The sequence below is a fragment of the Hyperolius riggenbachi genome, chromosome 1 (assembly GCF_040937935.1).
Source record: "Hyperolius riggenbachi isolate aHypRig1 chromosome 1, aHypRig1.pri, whole genome shotgun sequence".
In the NCBI taxonomy this organism is placed as follows: Eukaryota; Metazoa; Chordata; class Amphibia; order Anura; family Hyperoliidae; genus Hyperolius; species Hyperolius riggenbachi.
This window is the reverse complement of record NC_090646.1, coordinates 278,664,139-278,688,475: the sequence shown is the minus strand read 5'-3', so window position 1 is coordinate 278,688,475 and position 24,337 is coordinate 278,664,139.

The window sequence follows — 24,337 nt, the reverse complement described above, 5'->3', positions numbered from 1 at the left end:
TACATGGACAGTTTCCCAGTGTTTTCATTCTGAGCTTAGTCAGCCCATTACTGTGCTCCAGTTAAATCTTCATTCATGCCCTTGAGCCAGTACTCATAAGAGCCGTAATGGCTCTGTCATGTTTAGCCACTTTCTTAACCCCTGGCTCCTTATAGGACAACTGAAGTGAGAGGTATATGGAGGCAGCCATATGTATTTCCTTTTAAGCAATACCAGTTGCCTGGCAGCCCTGCTGGCCTATTTGACTGCAGTAGTGTCTGAATCACACCAGAAACAAACATGCAGCTAATCTTGTCAGATGTCTGCTGCATGGTTGTTCAGGGCCTATGGCTAAAAGTATCAGAGGCAGCGAATCAGCAGGATAGCCAGGCAACTGGTATTGCTTAAAAGGAAATAAATATGGCAGCCTCCATAAACCTCTCACTTCAGTTGACCTTTAAGGACCAGAGACTGGTAAGAAAACTGGGCTCACCGACGTCTCGACGCATGTACCTGTCTCTCTCGCCGTTCACGCCACTTTCCTGTCGCTGCAGCCCACTTGCTCTGCTGTCAGTATGACAGCAGAGCTCCATGAGCCGGTCAGAAGCTGATTTCATTGGCTCTTGATCCTGTGATCACTGTGAGCCAATCACATTGATCACAGGGTCACGAGCCAATGAAATAGGCTCCTGACTGGGTTAGGAAGCTCTGCTGTCATACCAACAGCAGAGCGAGTGGGCTGCAGCGCCGGGAGATCGGTATGATCGGTGGGAGAGCATACGGTGTTGTAAAAAAAATCTACGCCCTGACAGGGATTAACAGGTCCCAAACACAGAGTAGATTTCAATTACCTGAACAGGGCTGGATATCTGGGAAGGCCACAAAGACCCACGCCTTGGGCTGCTTCAGGGGGGCAATTGGAAATGGAAGAGGTTAATGCATATGGAAGAGGAGGCTACAAATTTAATAGAGGGGCTGCAATTGGGGAGCAACACCCTTCTCTAGGGGGTTGTACATGAAAGAGAGGGACAGCTGTACATTAATGTTACACATAGAAGAGGGGGCTGCCCATGGAATCGGAGGTGTGCTGCTGCATATGGAAAGGTTGCTGCAGGAAAGAGGATCTAGGCTCTTGCCCACTACATGCAATTCCGATTTGGGATTTTTACGTGATTTTACATGTGATTGCAATTTTTCTTCTTGTGTTGATAGCATCCAGGGAAAATTGGAATCTCAAATCGGATTTGCAGTGTGCAGGGGGCCTTAATCCAGCCTTTCAGCTGAAGTGAGAGGGTAATAAAGGCTGCCATATTTATTTCATTTTAAAAGCAAATCCTGAATGGCAGTTGCTAAGTCCAAAATAGCGAGCAAGTGAGTAGGAAGGCTTGCCAGTATATTACTATTTTAGCAGTTAAACTTTTGGTCAGGAAATGATTCTTAAAACAGGGAAAAGCCTGATAATCCCCCATGGGGACATAGACAAGTCCAAAACCTGGCAGTTCAGTCAGATTTTAACCGCTTACTTTTTTGGTGTAGTGGTGCTTTAAAAGGAAATAAATATGGAAGCCTCCATATCCCTCTCATGTGATCCGCAGAAGAACCCGACTGGACCCAATTGAGCCAGTTACCGGGGCTGATTGCCACTGAATGGTAGACCGTGGGAGGACAGGGTGGGACTCACACGTGTTTATGGGGCTGGAGGAAGCCCCGGGTGAATATCGATTCGTTAGATTTAATGATCTCTAGTTTACTTTAAATCATCAGGTAAAATTAATGCAAATTCGATTTACTTACCTGGGGCTTTCTCCAGCCCCTCGCAGCTGTCTGTCCCACGCTGACAGCTTCGTTCGCAGCCACCAGCCCGGGGTCCCCGCATGGTGCAGAGGGCGACCTCCAGGTCATCCTTACTGCGCCTGCGTGAAGCGCCGCTGTCAATCAAGCCCACTTTGTCCGCTGCGTACTGCGCAAGCGCAGTAGTTCTGTATTTATTGTATTTATACATGTTAGTCAGGTCACCTCTCAGTCCTCTTTTCCCCCAAGGTAAATAAGCCCAGTTTGTCCAACCTTTCTTGGTAATTGAGAACTTTCATCCTTCTGATTAATTTAGTTGCCCATATTTGAACCTGTTCTAGAAGCCAATGTCCTTTCTATAGTGAGGTGCCCAAAACTGTATCCCGTACTCCAGATGTGGCCTCACAAGTGATTTATACAGCGGGAATAGTATACTAGCATCTCAACATTTTATTTCACATTTTATGCATTCCATAATTTTATTTGCTTTAGCTATTACTGCTTGGCATTGTATATGATTACTTAAAGCGGAATATAACCCTGCATTTCAACTTTGCTCTAAAACATTATTTACAGCATATTATATGCAAAAAGCATTTTTTTTTTTTACTAGACCAGCATTGGAAGGGTTAAACACAGAGGTTTAAAGTTCCGTGGAGAGATATGCAGAAGTTCAGATTGTTACATTCTATTTAGTTAAATGTATCTATTGAGAAATGTTACACACTCTTTGACTGTCCTCCAGCTCCTTCTCAGTCAGAGACAGTGAGTCACATTCAACACTTAGATACATTTATGTAAACAAAATGTATCTACGTCAGCTTCGGATGCGTCTGCAGAAATCTCCAGGAACTTTAAAGCCCTGTGTAACCCTTCCAATGCTGGCTGGTCTAGTAAAAAAAAAATGCTGGTTGCATATAATATACTGTAAATAATGTTTTAGAGCAAAGTTGAAATGCAGGGTTATATTCCGCTTTATCTTCTTATCCACCAGTATTCCCAAGTTTTTCCCAAAGTCTGATGTTACCAGCTGTATGCCATTTATTTTATATATCCAAGGTGCATGACTTTACATTTATCAATATTAAATTTAATCTGCCAAATGTCTGCTTATATGGTCATGATGACAAGATCCTGTTGTAATATATCACTTTTCAGCACTCTGCAATTGAAAAAGTACCGAACAGTAAGTGAAAAGGTACTGTCAACATTATTCTGATATTTTCTTGCTTGCTGGTGGCTTAAAAGATATTTTAAAGATAAGTTTTGAAAGTATAACCTAGTAGAAAACTTAGAAGAAAAAGTAAATTGGATCAGGCCAACAGAATGATAGTAGATGGGTCATACAGATTTCCGAAAAAGTTATTTTAAACAGAAGATGAAAAATGATCTCCTAGGAGAAAACATAGGAGAAAAAGTAAATTGGTCTTTTATAGGTGAGGGATGCTCTCTAAAACCTACTGCCAAGCTGAAACAATTAATGAGATGTTAATTTTCAGAAGTTTTTGCAAATAGCATCAAACTTAAAACAGAGAATTTCAAACTCAGTAAATGTTGACTTTTAGTGTCTGGGTTACAGGTTTTATTTTATTGGCAACACAATTTGTTTATTTATTCACCAAGAACGAATGGGTCATGTGCCAAATCCAATTGGGCATGACCCAGTCATGCTTGGTGAATAAACTCGTTTCTGATTCTGATTTGCAACAAACTCAGAAAATCAGCTTCCCTCTGATCAGCTCTGCTGCCAGGCAAATACTCCGAACTCAGACAGTGCTGCTTCATTGGTTGTACCCATTCAGACCAGTTGCTGAATATGGCAGTATTGCATTAGGGGCGGTTCAGCCTTTCAGGAAGTGATGTCATTTTCAGATCTGACTTTCAGGAGAACTGTCTGCTGCATTTTAATGAATCATGCCAGTAACCAGTATGATTGGGTCAATAACTCCTTAAATGTACACACAACTTTTTTTAATACTCTATATTAGTGTACACATTACCGCTAGTGTTGGGGCACTTTATTTATTCACCCAGTTCTCTCTCCCTCTCTCCCTGCTTAAAAAAATCATCCTTCATTCCTCACTCAGTTCACAAATATACTTTATTGTGTCACAGCATGCAGATGAGACATGAGGAGGCTGATGAGAGGAGGTAGCAGGTAGCTGGATGTGCTATAATATTGCTGTAATATAATTAGCAGACAGGGGTGAAGTATATACACTACTCCTGCATGACTGAATAATACACTCCAGGCTGCATTTACTTGGTAGGATGCTATGTGGTGTCTGTGCTGAGAATGCAAGACACTGTTTACAAAGGCATTATCAGGATGTTTATCAGTCAGAGAACAGAAGGAACACGCATTGCTGGAAATTGCTGCTCCTTGAAGTGGATCCGAGATGAATTTTTATTCATTGCAAAGCCAAATACTTTTTTTTTGTTTTAATACTCTAATTCCCTCTAAACTAAACAAGCCTCGCCCACAGCTTCTCCAAAACGCCAAGGCACTCAGACCCATGTAGCAAGGGTTTATGGGACCTCAGTCTAGGCAGGAGGAGGAGGTTACTAGCCAGAGATTTCAGAGGCAGAGGGGAGGGGGGAGAGAATTTTTCATAGGCTGAGGGTTGAAGATGCAGTTGCAGTTGCCTGTGTAATGATGACAAACAGAACATGTTTTTTTTCACAAAGTGTCATTTTCCGCTAACTTGTGACAAAAAATAAAATCTTCTATGAACTCACCATACTCCTAACGGAATACCTTTGGGTGTCTTCTTTCTAAAATGGGGTCATTTGTGGGGTTCCTATACTGCCCTGGCATTTTAGGGGCCCTAAACCGTGAGGAGTGGTCTTGAAACCAAATGTCACAAAATGACCTGTGAAATCCTAAAGGTACTCATTGGACTTTGGTCCCCTTAGCGCACTTAGGGTGCAAAGAAGTGCCACACATGTGGTACCGCCGTACTCAGGAGAAGTAGTATAATGTGTTTTGTGGTGTATTTTTACACATACAGATGCTGGGTGGGAGAAATATCTCTGTAAATGACAATTATTTGATTTTTTTTACACACAATTGTCCATTTACAGAGAGATTTCTCCCACCCAGCATGGGTATGTATAAAAATACACCCCAAAACACATTATACTACTTCTTCTGAGTACGGCGATACCACATGTGTGACACTTTTTTGCAACCTAGGTGCGCTAAGGGGCCTAACGTCCTATTCACAGGTCATTTTGAGGCATTTGGATTCTAAACTACTCATCACGGTTTAGGGCCCCTAAAATGCCAGGGCAGTATAGGAACCCCACAAGTGACCCCATTTTAGAAAGAAGATACCCCAAGGTATTCTGTTAGGAGTATGGTGAGTTCATAGAAGATTTTTTTTTGTCACAAGTTAGCGGAAAATTACACTTTGTGAAAAAAAAAACAATACAAATCAATTTCCACTAACTTGTGACAAAAAATAAAATCTTCTATGAACTCATCATACACCTAACAGAATACCTTGGGGTGTCTTCTTTCTTTGGGGTTCCTATACTGCCCTGGCATTTTAGGGGCCCAAAACCGTGAGGAGTAGTCTTTAACCCAAATGTCTCAAAATGACCTGTGAAATCTTAAAGGTACTCATTGGACTTTGGGCCCCTTAGCACAGTTAGGCTGCAAAAAAGTGTCACACATGTGGTATCGCCGTACTCAGGAGAAGTAGTATAATGGGTTTTGTGGTGTTTTTTTACATATAACCATGCTGGGTGGGAGAAATATCTCTGAAAATGACACATTTTTGATTTTGTTTACACACAATTGTCCATTTACAGAGAGATTTCTCCCACCCAGCATGGGTATGTGTAAAAATACACCACAAAACACATTATACTACTTCTCCTGAGTACGACGATACCACATGTGTGACACTTTTTTGCAGCCTAGGTGCGCTAAGGGGCCCAACGTCCTATTCACATTTTGAGGCATTTGTTTTCTAGACTACTCCTCACGGTTTAGGGCCCCTAAAATGCCAGGGCAGTATAGGAACCCCACAAGTGACCCCATTTTAGAAAGAAGACACCCCAAGGTATTCTGTTAGGTGTATGGTGAGTTCATAGAAGATTTTATTTTTTGTCACAAAAAATACTCAGGAGAAGTGGCATTTTACGGGCCCAAAACCGTGAGTAGTCTGGAAACCAAATTTCTCAAAATGACTGTTCAGGGGTATAAGCATCTGCAAATTTTGATGACAGGTGGTCTATGAGGGGGCAAATTTTGTGGAACCGGTCATGAGCTGGGTGGCCTCTTAGATGACAGGTTGTATTGGGCCTGATCTGATGGATAGGAGTGCTAGGGGGGTGACAGGAGGTGATTGATGGGTGTCTCAGGGGGTGGTTAGAGGGGAAAATAGATGCAATCAATGCACTGGGGAGGTGATTGGAAGGGGGTCTGAGGGGGATCTGAGGGTTTGGCCAAGTGATCAGGAGCCCACACGGGGCATATTAGGGCCTGATCTGATGGGTAGGTGTGCTAGGGGGTGACAGGAGGTGATTGATGGGTGTCTCAAGGTGTGATTAGAGGGGGGAAATAGATGCAAGCAATGCACTGGCGAGGTGATCAGGGCTGGGGTCTGAGGGCGTTCTGAGGGTGTTGGCGGGTGATTGGGTGCCCTAGGGGCAGATTAGGGTCTAATCTGATAGGTAACAGTGACAGGTGGTGATAGGGGGTGATTGATGAGTGATTGATGGGTAATTAGTTGGTGTTTAGAGGAGAGAACAGATGTAAACAGTGCACTTGGGAGGTGATCTGATGTCAGATCTGCGGGCGATCTATTGGTGTGGGTGGGTGATCAGATTGCCTGCAAGGGGCAGGTTAGGGGCTGATTGATGGGTGGCAGTGACAGGGGGTGATTGATGGGTGGCAGTGACAGGGGGTGATTGATGGGTGATTGATAGGTGATTGACAGGTGATCAGTGGGTTATTACAGGGAAGAACAGATGTAAATAATGCACTGGCGAATTGATAAGGGGGGGTCTGAGGGAAATCTGAGCGTGTGGGCGGGTGATTGGGTGCCCGCAAGGGGCAGATTAGGGTCTAATCTGATGGGTAACAGTGACAAGTGGTGATAGGGGGTGATTGATGGGTAATTAGTGGGTGTTTAGGGTAGAGAACAGATGTAAACAGTGCACTTGGGAGGTGATCTGATGTCGGATCTGCGGGCGATCTATTGGTGTGGGTGGGTGATCAGATTGCCCGCAAGGGGCAGGTTAGGGGCTGATTGATGGGTGGCAGTGACAGGGGGTGATTGATGGGTGGCAGTGACAGGGGGTGATTGATGGGTGATTGATAGCTGAGGGGTGCTGTGGGCGATCAGGGGGCAGGGGGGGGGGGGAAATCAGTGTGCTTGGGTGCAGACTAGGGTGGCTGCAGCCTGCCCTGGTGGTCCCTTGGACACTGGGACCACTAGGGCAGGAGGCAGCCTGTATAATAGGCTTTGTATACATTACAAAGCCTATTATACATACGAGCAGCGGAGATCCGGGTGCTAGTAACCCGCCGGCACTTCCGAACGGCCGGCAGGTTACAGCGCGAGGGGGGTGGAGCCAGTCGCCGGCGGCTGATTGTGTCACGAATGACGCGATCGCCGCATAACCACGCCCGCAGCCGCCCCCGCCGATGGGCGTATTGCGGTCGTTTAGGCCCAGTCTTTGCCGCCACCCATCAGCTGGGGGCGGTCCTCAAGTGGTTAAATTTGCGAGCAAGTCAGAATTATTTCCATCTTTTTGACCATCTCATCCTTAAAGGGAACCTTAACTGAGAGGAATATGGAGGTTTCCTTTTAAACAATACCAGTTGCCTGGCTTCCTGCTGATCTCTTTGGCTGCAGTAGTGGCTGAATCACACACCTGAAACAAGCATGCAGCTAATCTAGTCTGACTTCAGTCAGAGCACCTGATCTGCATGCTTGGGAGTGGCTGTGGCTAAAAGGATTAGAGACATAGGATCAGCAGGAGAGTCAGGCAACTGGTATTATTTTAAAAGGAAAAATCCATACCCTTCTCAGTTTAGGTTCCCTTTAATAAACCAACAGTTGCCACAAAGTTGCTAGCACTCAGTGCTGCAATATAATTGTATGCAGTAGTTGTGGTGTACTGTGATAGCCATTAGTAGAAGCTGTAATACATAGTTAAATTATACCTTTTATTGGTTGAGTAGATTACAACAGCAATCTTTTCAAACAGCTCATGTCACTTCAACAGGCATGTTAAAGAGCTCTGAAAATGCAAGAAACACTGGTATCTGCATTGAGTTTGTAGGTTCTCCCTGTGTCTGTGTGGGTTTCCTCCCGGCGCGCAGTTTTCCTCCCAAATCCCAAAAACATACAAATAAGTTAATTGGCGTTCCCTCTAAATTGGCCCTAGACTACAATGGACATATTTTATATACAGGTAGTACCCGGTTAACGAACGAGATAGGGAATGTAGGTTCGCTCTTAACCTGAATCTGTTCTTAAGTCGGAACATTGTGCCATCTCTGTCCCCTGTACCTCCTCTGTGCCCCCCTGTGCCTCCAGTGTCCCCATCTGTGTCACCTCTGCCCTTTGTATCTCTTTATACAAGTTTACAAGCCATTTTTTCTTTGATTTTTTTTTTAAATCGATTTTCTCAAAAACTACAAGTCCAATTTTTTTTTACTTGTTCCCATGGAAACAGAGAATCTGTGCCGTTCGTATCAGCGGGTCGTTCGTAAGTCGGCGTTCGTAAGTCGGGGTCTACCTGTAAACAGCTCCACATACAATGGAAATATGACTATGGTGGGGATTAGATTGTGAGCCCCTTTGAGGGACAGTTAGTGACAAGACTATGTATACTCTGTACAGCGCTGCAGAAGATGTTGGCGTTATATAAATATTATTAATATTAAATATAATATTAAATATTATATTATAAATATGAAATAATAAATAATAATTAGCAATTGTGATTTTGCACCGCCATTTTTAAAGTAATATACATTTTTGAACATTCCTTAAAGAGTAACTGTTAGGCAAAAAAGCTAATTTAAATCTCTATTCTCCTGTGTTAAACAGTTTTGGAAGGAAGCCAACAGGGCAATACTTACATTACACCGCGGGTCATCTTCCAATTATTCTTCTAACTAGATGGATGTCACTGCGTGTTGCGCGTCCTCACTCCCGCTCGTGTCTCCGGTAGCTTACTGTGCAGGCGCAGTACAAGAAAACTTCGTACTGCGCCTGTGCAGTAAGCTCCCAGAGGCGTAAGCAGGAGCGAGGACGCGCAGCCGCAGTGACAGTCCTCTAGTTAGATGAATACTTGGCAGGTGAGCCGCGGCGAGGAACAGAGGATTCTCGAGTGACGGCGTGGGACTTGATAGCTGCAGGGGGCCGGTAGAAGCCCTAGGTAAGTGACACTTTTTGTTTTTTAAAACAGCCACAAAACCCCTTTAAGCCCTTAAAAATGGTACATGCATCAAGATTTAGATTTTCTAAAAATGGAAATGCTGCTGTGAGAAAACCCTCATAAGGTGGCACTGCACCGGTGCTTTGCCAGTCGCTGGGGATTAACAAGGGCAGCACAATCACCCCCAGTGTGAACCATCCCTTAGGCCCCCGTTCACACTGCACGCGTTTCCAGCCGTGTTTTGGAAACAAGTGCAGGAGGCAGACACGCACGACATCAGACAGTGCATAGAGTGCACTGTCTGATGTTCACACTGCATGCGTTCCGGACCTGTGCGGTCCGGGAACGCATGCTGCAATCATTTTTTGTAAAAACGCGTGGCTGTCCCATTCACTTTTCAGTGATGGGATCAGCCACGCAACGCACACAAACGCGGATGGCGTGCGTTCGCATGCGTTGTGTTCCGCACGCATGGCCATCCGCGTTTGTGATGTGAACGGGGCCTAAGGGTGAAACTGAACTGTGACTTCCATTTGCTCCCACATTTCTCATTTTCAGGTTTGACTGTTATTCTCATCTGCAAATATTATACATGGGAAGCTCTGTATTTCACTGGTTTTACTCCAGTTCATGCAGCCGGAAGAAAAGATGCCGCCCTTACAAAGGGACTGTGGGAAGTGGGAATCCCTTCATATTACTACACAGAGATGATAAAATACTATTCCTGGATGTTCCTTTAAAACTATTTTTAAAAATGTCCTCTTTAAATATGTCTGTGATAAATGTGCCCTGGCAAGTGTCTCATTCTTATATCTCCTTACCTGTCTGCTTGGAGTATTTCCAGCATGTACGTGACTTATCTTTCTGACATGAGCATGAGGTGCATTGCTAAACACATCACCATGGATAGAACCATTAATACTGAGTATAAATCATTTATACTGATGTACATTGCAGTGCTGTCTTTATAACCAGATGCACTTATGGGTAGCTGTTTCTTCTAAGTCAGAAAGTCTTAGTGTAATCTCTTTGGAGTAGCCAGAAAATATATCATGGAAGGGCCTGTACTTTTTATGCCTCTTTGGGTGCAGCGATGCCTGGCATATATGGTGTATATATTAATCATTGGTCAATGGTATAGTATTCTAATAAAATAGAAAGCTAATTAATACCTAAATGCCTGTCATTGTGAAATAATCTTTAAAGCTATAACAAGACAGAGGGTTTGGTGGGGAGGGGGGCTGTAGGCAAGAAACTATGAGTGCAAAAATGGAGGTGGCTACTTGTGAGCAAAAAGTGCCCCAAATATGATTACCCAAGGACAAAGTTGCATCATTATATCCCCCACAACATTATGTCCCCAATACCAAGTGCTCCAATAATGATCGTCCCCAAAAATCCCCACACTTTGTCCTCCACAACAAAAAATACCACCTCTGCATTCTACACAACAAGAACCACATTGTGTACCACTACATTATGTAAATTATGCAGTATATGCTAACAAATTCACTGATATTCAGAATATATGGTAAAATATTACCTCATGTACTGCTACTATGGCTCCTCGCTAATGATTGTGATTTGTAGGTCTCTTATCTGCTGCTGCTGTGGGTTTTCTTTTTTTTATAACAAAATGTATTGAATTTTTCAACATTTTCATCCAGGACACATACAGTGGGTAATACATTGCCAGATAATACATCACCAGATAATAAAGAAAAATACAATGTTGTTGTTTTTTTTTTTCCAATCCTGAAGACATGTCATCTTTTGGATCTACTTCTCTTTTATCCACTGTGTCTTATAGTATGTTATTTCAGAATAAACCATAAAAACTTGGTATAGTAACACCCATTGTGCTCCCTCCCTCCCCTCCCTTTCCCCCCAGTCATCTCTGGTTAATGATCACTAGTAACCTTACCGATATTACACTTCTAGTTTACCTAGAGTACCTGACAGCTTCTCAACCAGATACCATTTGGTATCTACGAAAGGAGCCATCACCTCGTCGATCTCTTTTTTAGAGAACGATGCTAAAATAAAGTATTTCCAAGTTTTAAAAAAACGTTTGGTTTTCTTGTCCTTGTGTATCTCAGCCTCCAGCCTACCTTGTCTAAAAAGGTGTAGTAATTCTTCCTTCACGTCCCATATTGATGGGGCAGTGGAATAAATCCATTTATTAAATATAACCTTGCGAGCCGCCAAAATTATGAGATGGGCTAATTTGCTTGGAGCGATAGCCGGCTGTAGCTGTGCGTCCATAATTGATGTTTTTGGAGGGACATAATGAAATAGAAACAGCAATGGATTGGGCTCAGCTTTATACTTGCAGATCTTTTCCACGTAATCCGCTACTTTTTTCCAAAATGTTGAAATTATAGAGCAGGACCAAATACAATGAAAGAGATCTGCCTGTGGGTGTGCACATTTTGGACATGCTGGTGAATAATAAGCGGGAGGTTTACTATATTTAATATTAAAGGCGTACTTTGCCCTATGTATTAGTTTCAACTGAGATTCCCTCCATGATTCCCCTGAGATCAGCTTGTAGGATATCCGATACCCCTCAAGAATTTTAGACTCCACCTGTTCCTCGGATATATCTTTCCCCCATTTAGCGAGATTGTTTAGAGCCTTGGACGAAATATTGAGAAGCTGGAGGTTTGATTGAATAGAAGACAAGGAAACTTTGGGGACATGTGGGGTCAAAAAACTGTCAAACTCGTTTACCGAACAAATTGATGAAAGTTTGCCTCCCTTGTCCCGTATGTAAGAGTGAAGTTGACCATAGTATAAAAAATGCTGTTTAGGGATCCCATATGATTTACAAATGTTTGGAAATGACATCAGTTTGCCTTCACTCAAACTAACAAGATTACCCAGTCTTTCCACCCCTTTCTGGTGCCAATCAAGAAAACCTCTGTGTGCCATGCTGGCCTCAAAACCCGGATGGCCCCATAGCGGAATGTACTTGGATACCTGGAAGGGCAGAGAAAAACATTTTCTCACTTCCCTCCAAGCAACCACCGTGTCTCTGATGATTCTGCTTAGTTTTATTTTTGGGGGAGATAGTTTGTATGGAGTATGTAGCAGGCCTACCAAGTCCCAGGGCTCTGCAAATGCAGATTCAAGTGCATAGTTCGAGTAGAAACTTGTTTTGTTTATCCAGTCTCTAACATTTCGAGTAAGACAAGCTAAGTTATACCTTCTGATGTCTGGTAATGCTAATCCTCCCCAGTCTTTTGGTAGTTTTAACTTTGAGAGAGCGATCCTAACCTTGCCGTGGCTGTGGGTTTTCAGTGTGGTGGTCGAGTGTGCCTGGGAGAAATATTTTTTTTTCAGTTATATTTTTGGGGTGATGAGATACTGTAGAGAGCCTCTTGTACTTGTAAGCTGCTACATTCTACAGATGTTTCCTTCAAACTCATCAGTGTTGCCATTTCCTGATCCAATTAGCCTCTTGTCTACTGCAGTGGCAGAAGCCAAAATAGTTATTACTCCCACTGACATCAATGAAAAACATCTGCCTACAAAGAGTTTTCTGTTAATATGATTATTAGGGGCATGGGACCTGAGGCAGTTGCTGTTTATTCCCTTATTGTTCAAATCTTTCTTGTATCCTTTTCTAAATCCAGTCCTGTATCTGAGCATTGGCAGACCAGAGAGGCCAGGATACTGGTAATCTCACATCTAGTCACAGAAATAGAAATTCAGCTTTCCCCATGGCTGAGATCCATCCGCTTATTGTTACCAGAATTTTTTTTTATTTCATCAGATCTTAAAATGTTGGTCCTCAAAGTGTTGGGGCAGGGTCCTGTCTCATCATGCCTGAGACATGTACTGTCTTTGCTCATTTAGTAAAAATTAGGTTAAAGCAATACGCGACAACTTCGCCACTGTGTGCACTATATATAAAACTGCACTAAAACATTTTCAGTATACAAAAATGATAACATCCTAATTATAAAAATGTGATCAGATGCCTCGCTAGTGCAATACTACATATCAAGAATCGCTTTGCCACCTTTGCATGCCCCTCCTACTCAGGGTGCTGACCCTCACCCATTTCTCATCCACAGTTTCTTCTAATATATATATAGATATTTTCCCACGCTCCCATTGACTGATCAGGTCACATGACCCATTAAAGCTAATATCACTGGCAAAGTTTCCATTGCTACAAATACTACTAAATATAAAGTATAAAGAGATATCCTGTTAAAAAATTTTAAATAAAGTATACAAAGAGGACACTAAAGTACCACACATCTGTAATGGTTTGGCCCTTGGTGTTGAAAGACTGTGCATGTACTGTATGATAGAACAATGTACATGTGCATGTACTGTATGATAGAACAATGAGTGCATGAATGTATATTGCTGCCCTAAGTGATAACATTTCTACTAGAACTGCTGCCTTATCTCCAAATTGTATCTTTGTGTACCAGGACAACCACGTCTCTTGCCATTTCTCAGACCAGTATTCGGGGTGATTTGTGCTACAGAGGACAAAATCTACATGTCCAAAAATGGCATATGAAACAGGTGGCCTTATAGTCTGAATTTAAACACCTCCAGGGATGGAGCTGTCTTGACTGAGTGTGGTAGGGGGCTCTAAAGTGTAGGGGCAGCATAACAGAATCAGCAGCACTACTCCTACAATGAACTTCGCCTGACCACCTCCCCCCCCCCCATTACCCAGTCCCATGCACACCTCCAGGACTTCTCAAGAGCTGCTCCAACACTATGGAACTCCCTACCTTCCCCTATTAGGGTTGCTCCCTCCTTCAACATCTTCAAGCAGGCCTTCAAAACGCACCTTTTCACTCTGGCCTATCCCCCCTCACTGGTGCTCTCAACCTGCAGATGAACTCTGCCCCCCTACCTTTTGTGCCTCTACCTCTCCCTCTAGATTGTAAGCCTTTGACAGGGTCCTCCACCTTGTGTCTCCAACCTGTTCATGCACCTCCATTACTGTACCATCCTATGAATCTGAGTGAACTAACTAAGCATTACCTGGTACTTATAATGTGCTGCGTGACCTGGCTTGCATGTATTGCTGTATGTCACCCCTAAATATTGTCTGTAACCTTAACTAATGTCCAGCGCTGCGTAATATGTTGGCGCTTTATAAATACAATAAATAAATAAATAATACATTTATTTTAAGGTTGGAATTCTACTTTAAACTTACTTTAATTTGGTACACAATTTTTCTATTCACTACACAATCCATTTTATGACTGAATGTTAAACATTAGCTTTGCATTTCAGTCTGCAGCTGCTATAACTTCCTGATTCTGGGGGAAAAATACGTCCAGATGCTAGTAAAAAAACAAAAAGCAAACAAACTAAAAAATCAGCTTGTTAATATTCTTGCATTGTTTATTGATGTATTGAGGATACTTTTTTATGTTATGAAAAATGGAATTACATTTTAAGGGATCCACAGACATGAGTGATCCTGTGCATGCACAGACTGCGTTGATTATCTCTGGTCTATAGGTTCCCTACAAGCACTATCAGCCAAGGGCTATTAGGTGACAATCAATTGGTGAGCTTTAAAAACGTTCTTTGATTGCTACTGTTTCCTTTGTGATAGTCTGGCAGCTCGTTTTTCCCACTCAAATGCAGTAACAAGATTGCTCTTATGAGCAGTGAATTCCCATTCGCAACTGAGATTGTGAATCAAATTTCCTGCTCTTTCAGGTCAATACCAAGCCATATCACTGAATCATGCATGAAGCTGTGTACACACACTGGATTGTCCTTTCTCAAAATGATCGTGCTACTTTCATGTAAAATCGTGTCATGAGTATGGGTGTCCCACAGCATCACTGATGATGTTAGCTATTTGCAATTTTGGATTGCACTTCCCTGGGGGCTGTTTTTATTCTGCTGTAGTCACAAAGCAGGGTGCCTTCCATTGATCTTTCCCCTCCCATCTCTATAGAACAGATTAAGCTGCCTAGCTGATAGCTGAGCAGCATGTCTGTGCAGAAATCATCCCATAAACTGTCACCTGAAACAACGACTACATTGACCACTTAAAGTGAACCGAGCAGAATTTTTATCCCCAGGGCATATCAATAGCACATTAAAATGCATGCTAACAATGTGGCTCATTACAGAAAATAATTCCATTCTATCTCTTTTCACATTTAAATGTTTGTTAGAGGCTGATGCCCACAGAAATAGCTAGCAGATAAGGACTGCTGTAATTAGCAGTAACAATGCACACAAAAGCCTTCATTAGCAGGGGATAGAAACCAGTGCAAATTGCAGAAAAAAAAGCTACTTGGATCCCTTTAAGTACCGAGTGCTGCTTTGATGGCTATCAGTCCTCAGAGCATTGTTTTAAAATAGTTAAAGGAATCTGAAGTGAAAACAAACTTATGAGATAATGAATTGTATGTGTAGTACAACTAAAGGTGCATACACACGCACTGCCGCCGGCAACGACGTGTCCGTCAGACCCTCCCGCTGGGCGGGCGTTCCAGCGACAGTAGTGTGTGTGTACAGTCTGTCAGGCAGACTGATTAGGCTGTTTCTGAGCAATCCGCTGAGTGTATCATTCAGAAACAGCCTTATCAGTCCGCCGACAGCGCGTACACACGCGCATACTGTCGGGAGAACTTCCGCCCAGCGGGAGGGTCTGACGGGCCCGTCGTTGCCGGCATAGTGCGTGCGCACCATAGAACAGGAGTAGCATAAGTAGATAGGAGTCTCATATTGTTTCCAGTACAGGAAGAGTTAAGAAGCTTCAGTTGTCATCTATGCAAAAGAGCTTCTCTGAGCTCTCCAACTAATTTAATCAGAGAGCAGTGCTATTTTCTGAAGCACTTATCTCAACCTGTCTCTCACTGTTTCTTGTTTGTTTAAGGCTTTTCTGCCAGGAACTGCAAAGGTTCATTAGCTCTGCTCTGTTTCATCATTTAAAATACAGAGTATAATTTGTTAACTGCAAATGATATAGAAAACTGCCATATAACTGAAAATAAAAATATGAGACTCTTTTCTTTGCTACTAATGTTCTATTAATTATCTGTACTACACATACAAGTCATTATAGCATACTTTTTTTTAGGCTTCAGTGTTACTTTAATGTCACTGTTGCTTACTTGCCATATAAACCATTTATCAATAGCAGGTTCCATAGTTTCCAGAAGTGCAGTCAGATGATGTTTTCCAAGTCACAAGATTGCTATGATCAACCAATCACATATTTTAGTTATAGTTTAAAGAGGAACTGTACTGAAAATAATATAAAAAATAAACTTGCTCATTTTTTACAATATTACTTTATAATATGATTTATGATGATTTAGTCATTGTTTGTCCATTGTAAAATCTTCCGTCACCCTTTCCTCATCTTTCCATTCTGAAATGTAACACTGTTGGCGCCATTTTAGTGCTGTCATGTGCATCTCTGCGGAATGTTTGTTATTCAGTGTTTAACCACTTCACCACTGAGGGGATTTACCCCTTGAGCACCAGAGCAATTTTCACCTTTCAGCGCTCCTTCCATTCATTCGTCTATATCTTTTTCATTACTTATCACAATGAAATGAACTATATCTTGTTTTTTTCGCCACCAATTAGGCTTTCTTTAGTTTGGACATTATGACAAGAATTATTTTATTCTAAAATGGGAAAATAGGAAAAAATGTGGGAAAAAAATCATTATTTTTCAGTTTTCGGCCATTAACGTTTTTAAATAATGCATGCTACTTTAAAGATAATCTGTATTGTTAAAATCGCACAAAAGTAAACATACCAGTGCGTTAGGGGACATCTCCTATTACCCTTTGTCACAATTTCGCCGCTCCCCGCCGCATTAAAAGTGGTTAAAAACAGTTTTAAAAAGTTTGTTTATAAACAAACAAAATGGCCACCAAAACAGGAAGTAGGTTGATGTACAGTATGTTCACACATAGAAAATACATCCATACACAAGCAGGCTGTATACAGCCTTCCTTTTGAATCTCAAGAGATCATTTGTGTGTTTCTTTCCCCCTGCATCTCTCATGCACTGAAGTTTCAGGCTGCTCTTTTCTTCCTGCAAACAGCTTTGCCCTTGTCTGTAATTCCTCACTATGTGAAAGCCCAGCCAGCTCAGAGGACGATTTATCCAGCTTGTAAAAGATAAGAGAGAAGCTGCTCTAATCTAAATAACACACAGGCAGTGTGCATAGAGGAGCCTGGAAGGGGGAGTTCATAGCAGAACCACAACACTGAAGAACTTGGCAGCCTTCCAGACACAGGCTGACAAGTCTGACAAGAGAGAGATAAGTTGATTTATTACAGAGACTGTGATAGTACAAAGTGCACACAGGGAGATGGAGGCTGGCACGTCCAAAAATAGAAAAGCTCTTTTATTGAAACATCAAGTTAAAATCTGTGGTAATACAGCGACAGCCCGCTGTTTCAGGTCTCCAGCCTTTCTTCAAGCTGTTTCAACCACACATTAGAAATCAAGTGACATCATATTTATAATGACCACCCTCAATCACACCCAATCATTTTGAATTTCAAGCAGCCAATCCGTTTACCTGTACAGACTCGTGGACCTGATGGAAGACTGCAGCCATCAGGTCCACGAGTCTGTACAGGTAAACGGATTGGCTGCTTGAAATTCAAAATGATTGGGTGTGATTGAGGGTGGTCATTATAAATATGATGTCACTTGATTTCTAATGTGTGGTTGAAACAGCTTGAAGAAAGGCTGGAGACCTGAAACAGCGGGCTGTCGCTGTATTACCACAGATTTTAACTTGATGTTTCAATAAAAGAGCTTTTCTATTTTTGGACGTGCCAGCCTCCATCTCCCTGTGTATACCTGATTTGGATCCAAAGGTGTGAGGATCCTTTGAGGCTTGGGCACCCTTATCCCATGTAATCGAGTGCCACTCTTTTTATCGTTTGGGCTGAATAGTACAAAGTGCTGCAGTAAGCTAGAACACATTAGAATAGCTTTTGGAACTTGTAGGATGATAAAAAACAGGATGCAATTTTTGTTACGGAGTCTCTTTAATTAAAATCCATAAAATGTATTTGCCCATTTGTCCCGGTTGTTACACCATTTAAATTATGTCCCTATCTCAATGTTTGGCGCCAATATTTTATTTGGAAATAAAGGTGTATTTTTTTCAGTTTTGCGTCCATCCCTAATTACAAGCCCACAGTTTATAAAGTAACAGTGTTATACCCTCTTGACATAAATATTTAACCACTTAAGGACTGCAGTCATAAAACTCCTTAAGGACCAGAGCCTTTTTTTCCATTCAGACCACTGCAGCTTTAACGGTTTATTGCTCGGTCATACAACCTACCATCTAAATGAATTTTACCTCCTTTTCTTGTCACTAATACAGCTTTCTTTTGGTGCTATTTGATTGCTGCTGCAATTTTTACTTTTTACTATATTCATCAAAAAAACATGAATTTTGTCAAAAAAATGACTTTTTTTAGTTTCTGTGCTGACATTTTTAAAATAAAGTAAAATTTCCCATACATTTGAGCGCGAAAGTTATTCTGCTACATGTCTTTGATTAAAAAAAAACCATTTAGTGTATATTTATTGGTTTGGGTAAAAGTTATAGCGTTTACAAACTATGGTGCAAAAAGTGAACTTTCCCATTTTTAAGCATCTCCGACTTTTCTGAGCACCTGCCATGTTTCATGATGTGCTAAAATTCCAGGATAGTATAAATACCCCCCAAATGACCCCATTTTGGAAAGAAGACATCCCAAAGTATTCACTGAGAGGCATGGTGAGTTCATAGAAGATTTTATTTTTTGTCACAAGTTAGCGGAAAATGACACTTTGTGACAAAAAAAAAAGGAAAAAAAAATTTCCATTTCTTCTAACTTGCGACAAAAAAAAAAGAAATCTGCCACGGACTCACTATGCTCCTCTCTGAATACCTTGAAGTGTCTACTTTCCAAAATGGGGTCATTTGTGGGGTGTGTTTACTGTCCTGGCTTTTTGGGGGGTGCTAAATTGTAAGCACCCCTGTAAAGCCTAAAGGTGCTCATTGGGCTTAGGGCCCCTTAGCGCAGTTAGGCTGCAAAAAAGTGCCACACATGTGGTATTGCCGTACTCAGGAGAAGTAGTATAATGTGTTTTGTGGTGTATTTTTACACATACAGATGCTGGGTGGGAGAAATATCTCTGTAAATGACAATTATTTGATTTTTTTTACACACAATTGTCCATTTACAGAGATATTTCTCCCACTCAGCATGGGTATGTGTAAAAATACACCCCAAAACACATTATACTACTTCTCCTGAGTACGGCGATACCACATGTGTGGCACTTCTTTGCACCCTAACTGTGCTAAGGGGCCCAAAGTCCAATGAGTACCTTTAGGATTTCACAGGTCATTTTGCGACATTTGGTTTCAAGACTACTCCTCACGGTTTAGGGCCCCTAAAATGCCAGGGCAGTATAGGAACCCCACAAATTACCCTATTTTACAAAGAAGACACCCCAAGGTATTCTGTTAGGAGTATGGTGAGTTCATAGAAGATTTTATTTTTTGTCACAAGTAAGCGGAAATTGATTTTAATTGTTTTTTTTTTTCACAAAGTGTCATTTTCCGCTAACTTGTGACAAAAAATAAAATCTTCTATGAACTCACCATACTCCTAACGGAATACCTTGGGGTGTCTTCTTTCTAAAATGGGGTCATTTGTGGGGTTCCTATACTGCCCTGGCATTTTAGGGGCCCAAAACCGTGAGGAGTAGTCTTGAAATCAAATGTCGCAAAATGACCTGTGAAATCCTAAAGGTACACATTGGACTTTGGGCCCCTTAGCGCAGTTAGGGTGCAAAAAAGTGCCACACATGTGGTACCGCTGTACTAAGGAGAAGTAGTTTAATTGTTTTTGTGGTGTATTTTTACATATAACCCATGCTGGGTGGGAGAAATATCTCTGTAAATGACAATTTTTTTATTTTTTTTACACACAATTGTCCATTTACAGACAGATTTCTCCCACCCAGCATGGGTATGTGTAAAAATACACCCCAAAACACATTATACTACTTCTTCTGAGTACGGCGATACCACATGTGTGACACTTTTTTGCAACCTAGGTGCACTAAGGGGCCTAACGTCCTATTCACAGGTCATTTTGAGGCATTTGGATTCTAGACTACTCCTCACGGTTTAGGGCCCCTAAAATGCCAGGGCAGTATAGGAACCCCACAAGTGACCCCATTTTAGAAAGAAGACACCCCAAGGTATTCTGTTAGGAGTATGGTGAGTTCATAGAAGATTTTTTTTTGTCACAAGTTAGCGGAAATTAACACTTTGTGAAAAAAAAACCAATACAAATCAATTTCCGCTAACTTGTGACAAAAAATAAAATCTTCTATGAACTCATCATACACCTAACAGAATACCTTGGGGTGTCTTCTTTATAAAATGGGGTCACTTGTGGGGTTCCTATACTGCCCTGGCATTTTAGGGGCCCTAAACCGTAAGGAGTAGTCTTGAACCCAAATGTCACAAAATGACCTGTGAAATCCTAAAGGTACTCATTGGACTTTGGGCCCCTTAGCGCAGTTAGGCTGCAAAAAAGTGCCACACATGTGGTACTGCCATGCTCAGAAGAAGTAGTATAATGTGTTTTGTGGTGTATTTTTACATATACCCATGCTGGGTTGGAGAAATATCTCTGTAAATGACATATATTAGATTTGTTTACACACAATTGTCCATTTACAGAGAGATTTCTCCCACTCAGCATGGGTATGTGTAAAAATACACTCCTGAGTACGGCTCTTCTCCTGAGTATGGCGATACGACATGTGTGACACTTTTTTGCAGCCTAGGTGCGCTAAGGGGCCCAACGCCCTATTCACAGGTCATTTTGAGGCATTTGTTTTCTAGACTACTCCTCACGGTTTAGGGCCCCTAAAATGCCAGGGCAGTATAGGAATGCCACAAGTGACCCCATTTTAGAAAGAAGACACCCCAAGGTATTCCGTTAGGTGTATGGTGAGTTCATCGAAGATCTTATTTTTTGTCACAAGTTAGTGAAAAATTAAACTTTGTGAAAAAACAATAAAAATCAATTTCTGCTAACTTTTGACAAAAAATAAAATCTTCTATGAACGCTTCATACACCTAACAGAATAGCTTGGGGTGTCTTTTTTCTAAAAAGGGGTCACTTGTGGAGTTCCTTCCTATACTGCCCTGGCATTTTACAGGCCCAAAACCATGAGTAGTCTGGAAACCAAATGTCTCAAGGGGTATAAGCATCTGCAAATTTTGATGGCAGGTGGTCTATGAGGGGGCGAATTTTGTGGAACCGGTCATAAGCAGGGTGGCCTCTTACATGACAGGTTGTATTGGGCCTGATCTGATGGATAGGAGTGCTAGGGGGGTGACAGGAGGTGATTGATGGGTGTCTCAGGGGGTGGTTAGAGGGGAAAATAGATGCAATCAATGCACTGGAGAGGTGATCGGAAGGGGGTCTGAGTGGGATCTGAGGGTTTGGCCGAGTGATCAGGAGCCCACACGGGGCAAATTAGGGCCTGATTTGATGGGTAGTAGGTGTGTTAGGGGGTGACAAGTGGTGACAGGAGGTGATTGATGGGTGTCTCAAGGTGTGATTAGTGGGGGAATAGATGCAAGCAATGCACTGGTGAGGTGATCAGGGCTGGGGTCTGAGGGTATTCTGAGGGTGTGGGCGGGTGATTAGGTGCCCTAGGGGCAGATAGGGGTCTAATCTGATGGGTAGCAGTGACAGATGGTGACAGGGGGTGATTGATGGGTAATTAGTGGGTGTTTAGGGGAGAGAACAGATGTAAACAGTGCACTTGGCGATCTAATGGTGTGGGTGGGTGATCAGATTGCCCGCAAGGGGCAGGTTAGGGGCTGATTGATGGGTGGCAGTGACAGGGGGTGATTAATGGGTGGCAGTGACGGGGGTGATTGATAGGTGATTGACAGGTGATCAGTGGGTTATTACAGGGAAGAACAGATGTAAATAATGCACTGGCGAATTGATAAGGGCGGGTCTGAGGGCAATCTGAGCGTGTGGGCAGGTGATTGGGTGCCCGCAAGGGGCAGATTAGGGTCTAATCTGATGGGTAACAGTGACAGGTGGTGATAGGGGGTGATTGATGGGTAATTAGTGGGTGTTTAAAGGAGAGAACAGATGTAAACAGTGCACTTGGGAGGTGATCTGATGTCGGGTCTGCAGGCGATCTAATGGTGTGGGTGGGTGATCAGATTGCCCGCAAGGGGCAGGTTAGGGGCTGATTGATGGGTGGCAGTGACAGGGGGTGATTGATAGGTGACTGACAGGTGATTAGTGGGTTATTACAGGGAAGAACAGATGTAAATAATGCACTGGCGAATTGATAAGGGGGGGTCTGAGGGAAATCTGAGCGTGTGGGCGGGTGATTGGGTGCTCGCAAGGGGCAGATTAGGGTCTAATCTGATGGGTAACAGTGACAGGTGGTGATAGGGGGTGATTGATGGGTAATTAGTGGGTGTTTAGAGGAGAGAACAGATGTAAACAGTGCACTTGGGAGGTGATCTGACGTCGGGTCTGCAGGCGATCTAATGGTGTGGGTGGGTGATCAGATTGCCCGCAAGGGGCAGGTTAGGGGCTGATTGATGGGTGGCAGTGACAGGGGGTGATTGATGGGTGTCTCAAGGTGTGATTAGTGGGGGGAATAGATGCAAGCAATGCACTGGCGAGGTGATCAGGGCTGGGGTCTGAGGGCATTCTGAGGGCGTGGGCGGGTGATTGGGTGCCCTAGGGGCAGATAGGGGTCTAATCTGATGGGTAGCAGTGACAGGTGGTGACAGGGGGTGATTGATGGGTAATTAGTGGGTGTTTAGAGGAGAGAACAGATGTAAACAGTGCACTTGGGAGGTGATCTGACGTCGGGTCTGCAGGCGATCTAATGGTGTGGGTGGGTTATCAGATTGCCCGCAAGGGGCAGGTTAGGGGCTGATTGATGGGTGGCAGTGACAGGGGGTGATTGATGGGTGTCTCAAGGTGTGATTAGTGGGGGGAATAGATGCAAGCAATGCACTGGCGAGGTGATCAGGGCTGGGGTCTGAGGGCATTCTGAGGGCGTGGGCGGGTGATTGGGTGCCCTAGGGGCAGATAGGGGTCTAATCTGATGGGTAGCAGTGACAGGTGGTGACAGGGGGTGATTGATGGGTAATTAGTGGGTGTTTAGAGGAGAGAACAGATGTAAACAGTGCACTTGGGAGGTGATCTGACGTCGGTTCTGCAGGCGATCTAATGGTGTGGGTGGGTGATCAGATTGCCCGCAAGGGGCAGGTTAGGGGCTGATTGATGGGTGGCAGTGACAGGGGGTGATTGATGGGTGGCAGTGACGGGGGTGATTGATAGGTGATTGACAGGTGATCAGTGGGTTATTACAGGGAAGAACGGATGTAAATAATGCACTGGCGAATTGATAAGGGGGGGTCTGAGGGCAATCTGAGCGTGTTGGCAGGTGATTGGGTGCCCGCAAGGGGCAGATTAGGGTCTAATCTGATGGGTAACAGTGACAGGTGGTGATAGGGGGTGATTGATGGGTAATTAGTGGGTGTTTAGAGGAGAGAACAGATGTAAACAGTGCACTTGGGAGGTGATCTGATGTCGGGTCTGCAGGCGATCTAATGGTGTGGGTGGGTGATCAGATTGCCCGCAAGGGGCAGGTTAGGGGCTGATTGATGGGTGGCAGTGACAGGGGTGATTGATGGGTGGCAGTGACAGGGGGTGATTGATAGGTGACTGACAGGTGATTAGTGGGTTATTACAGGGAAGAACAAATGTAAATAATTCACTGGCGAATTGATAAGGGGGGTCTGAGGGAAATCTGAGCGTGTGGGCGGGTGATTGGGTGCCCGCAAGGGGCAGATTAGGGTCTAATCTGATGGGTAACAGTGACAGGTGGTGATAGGGGGTGATTGATAGGTAATTAGTGGGTGTTTAGAGGAGAGAACAGATGTAAACAGTGCACTTGGGAGGTGATCTGTCGTCGGGTCTGCAGGCGATCTAATGGTGTGGGTGGGTGATCAGATTGCCCGCAAGGGGCAGGTTAGGGGCTGATTGATGGGTGGCAGTGACGGGGTGATTGATGGGTGGTTGACAGGTGATTGACCGGTGATCAAGG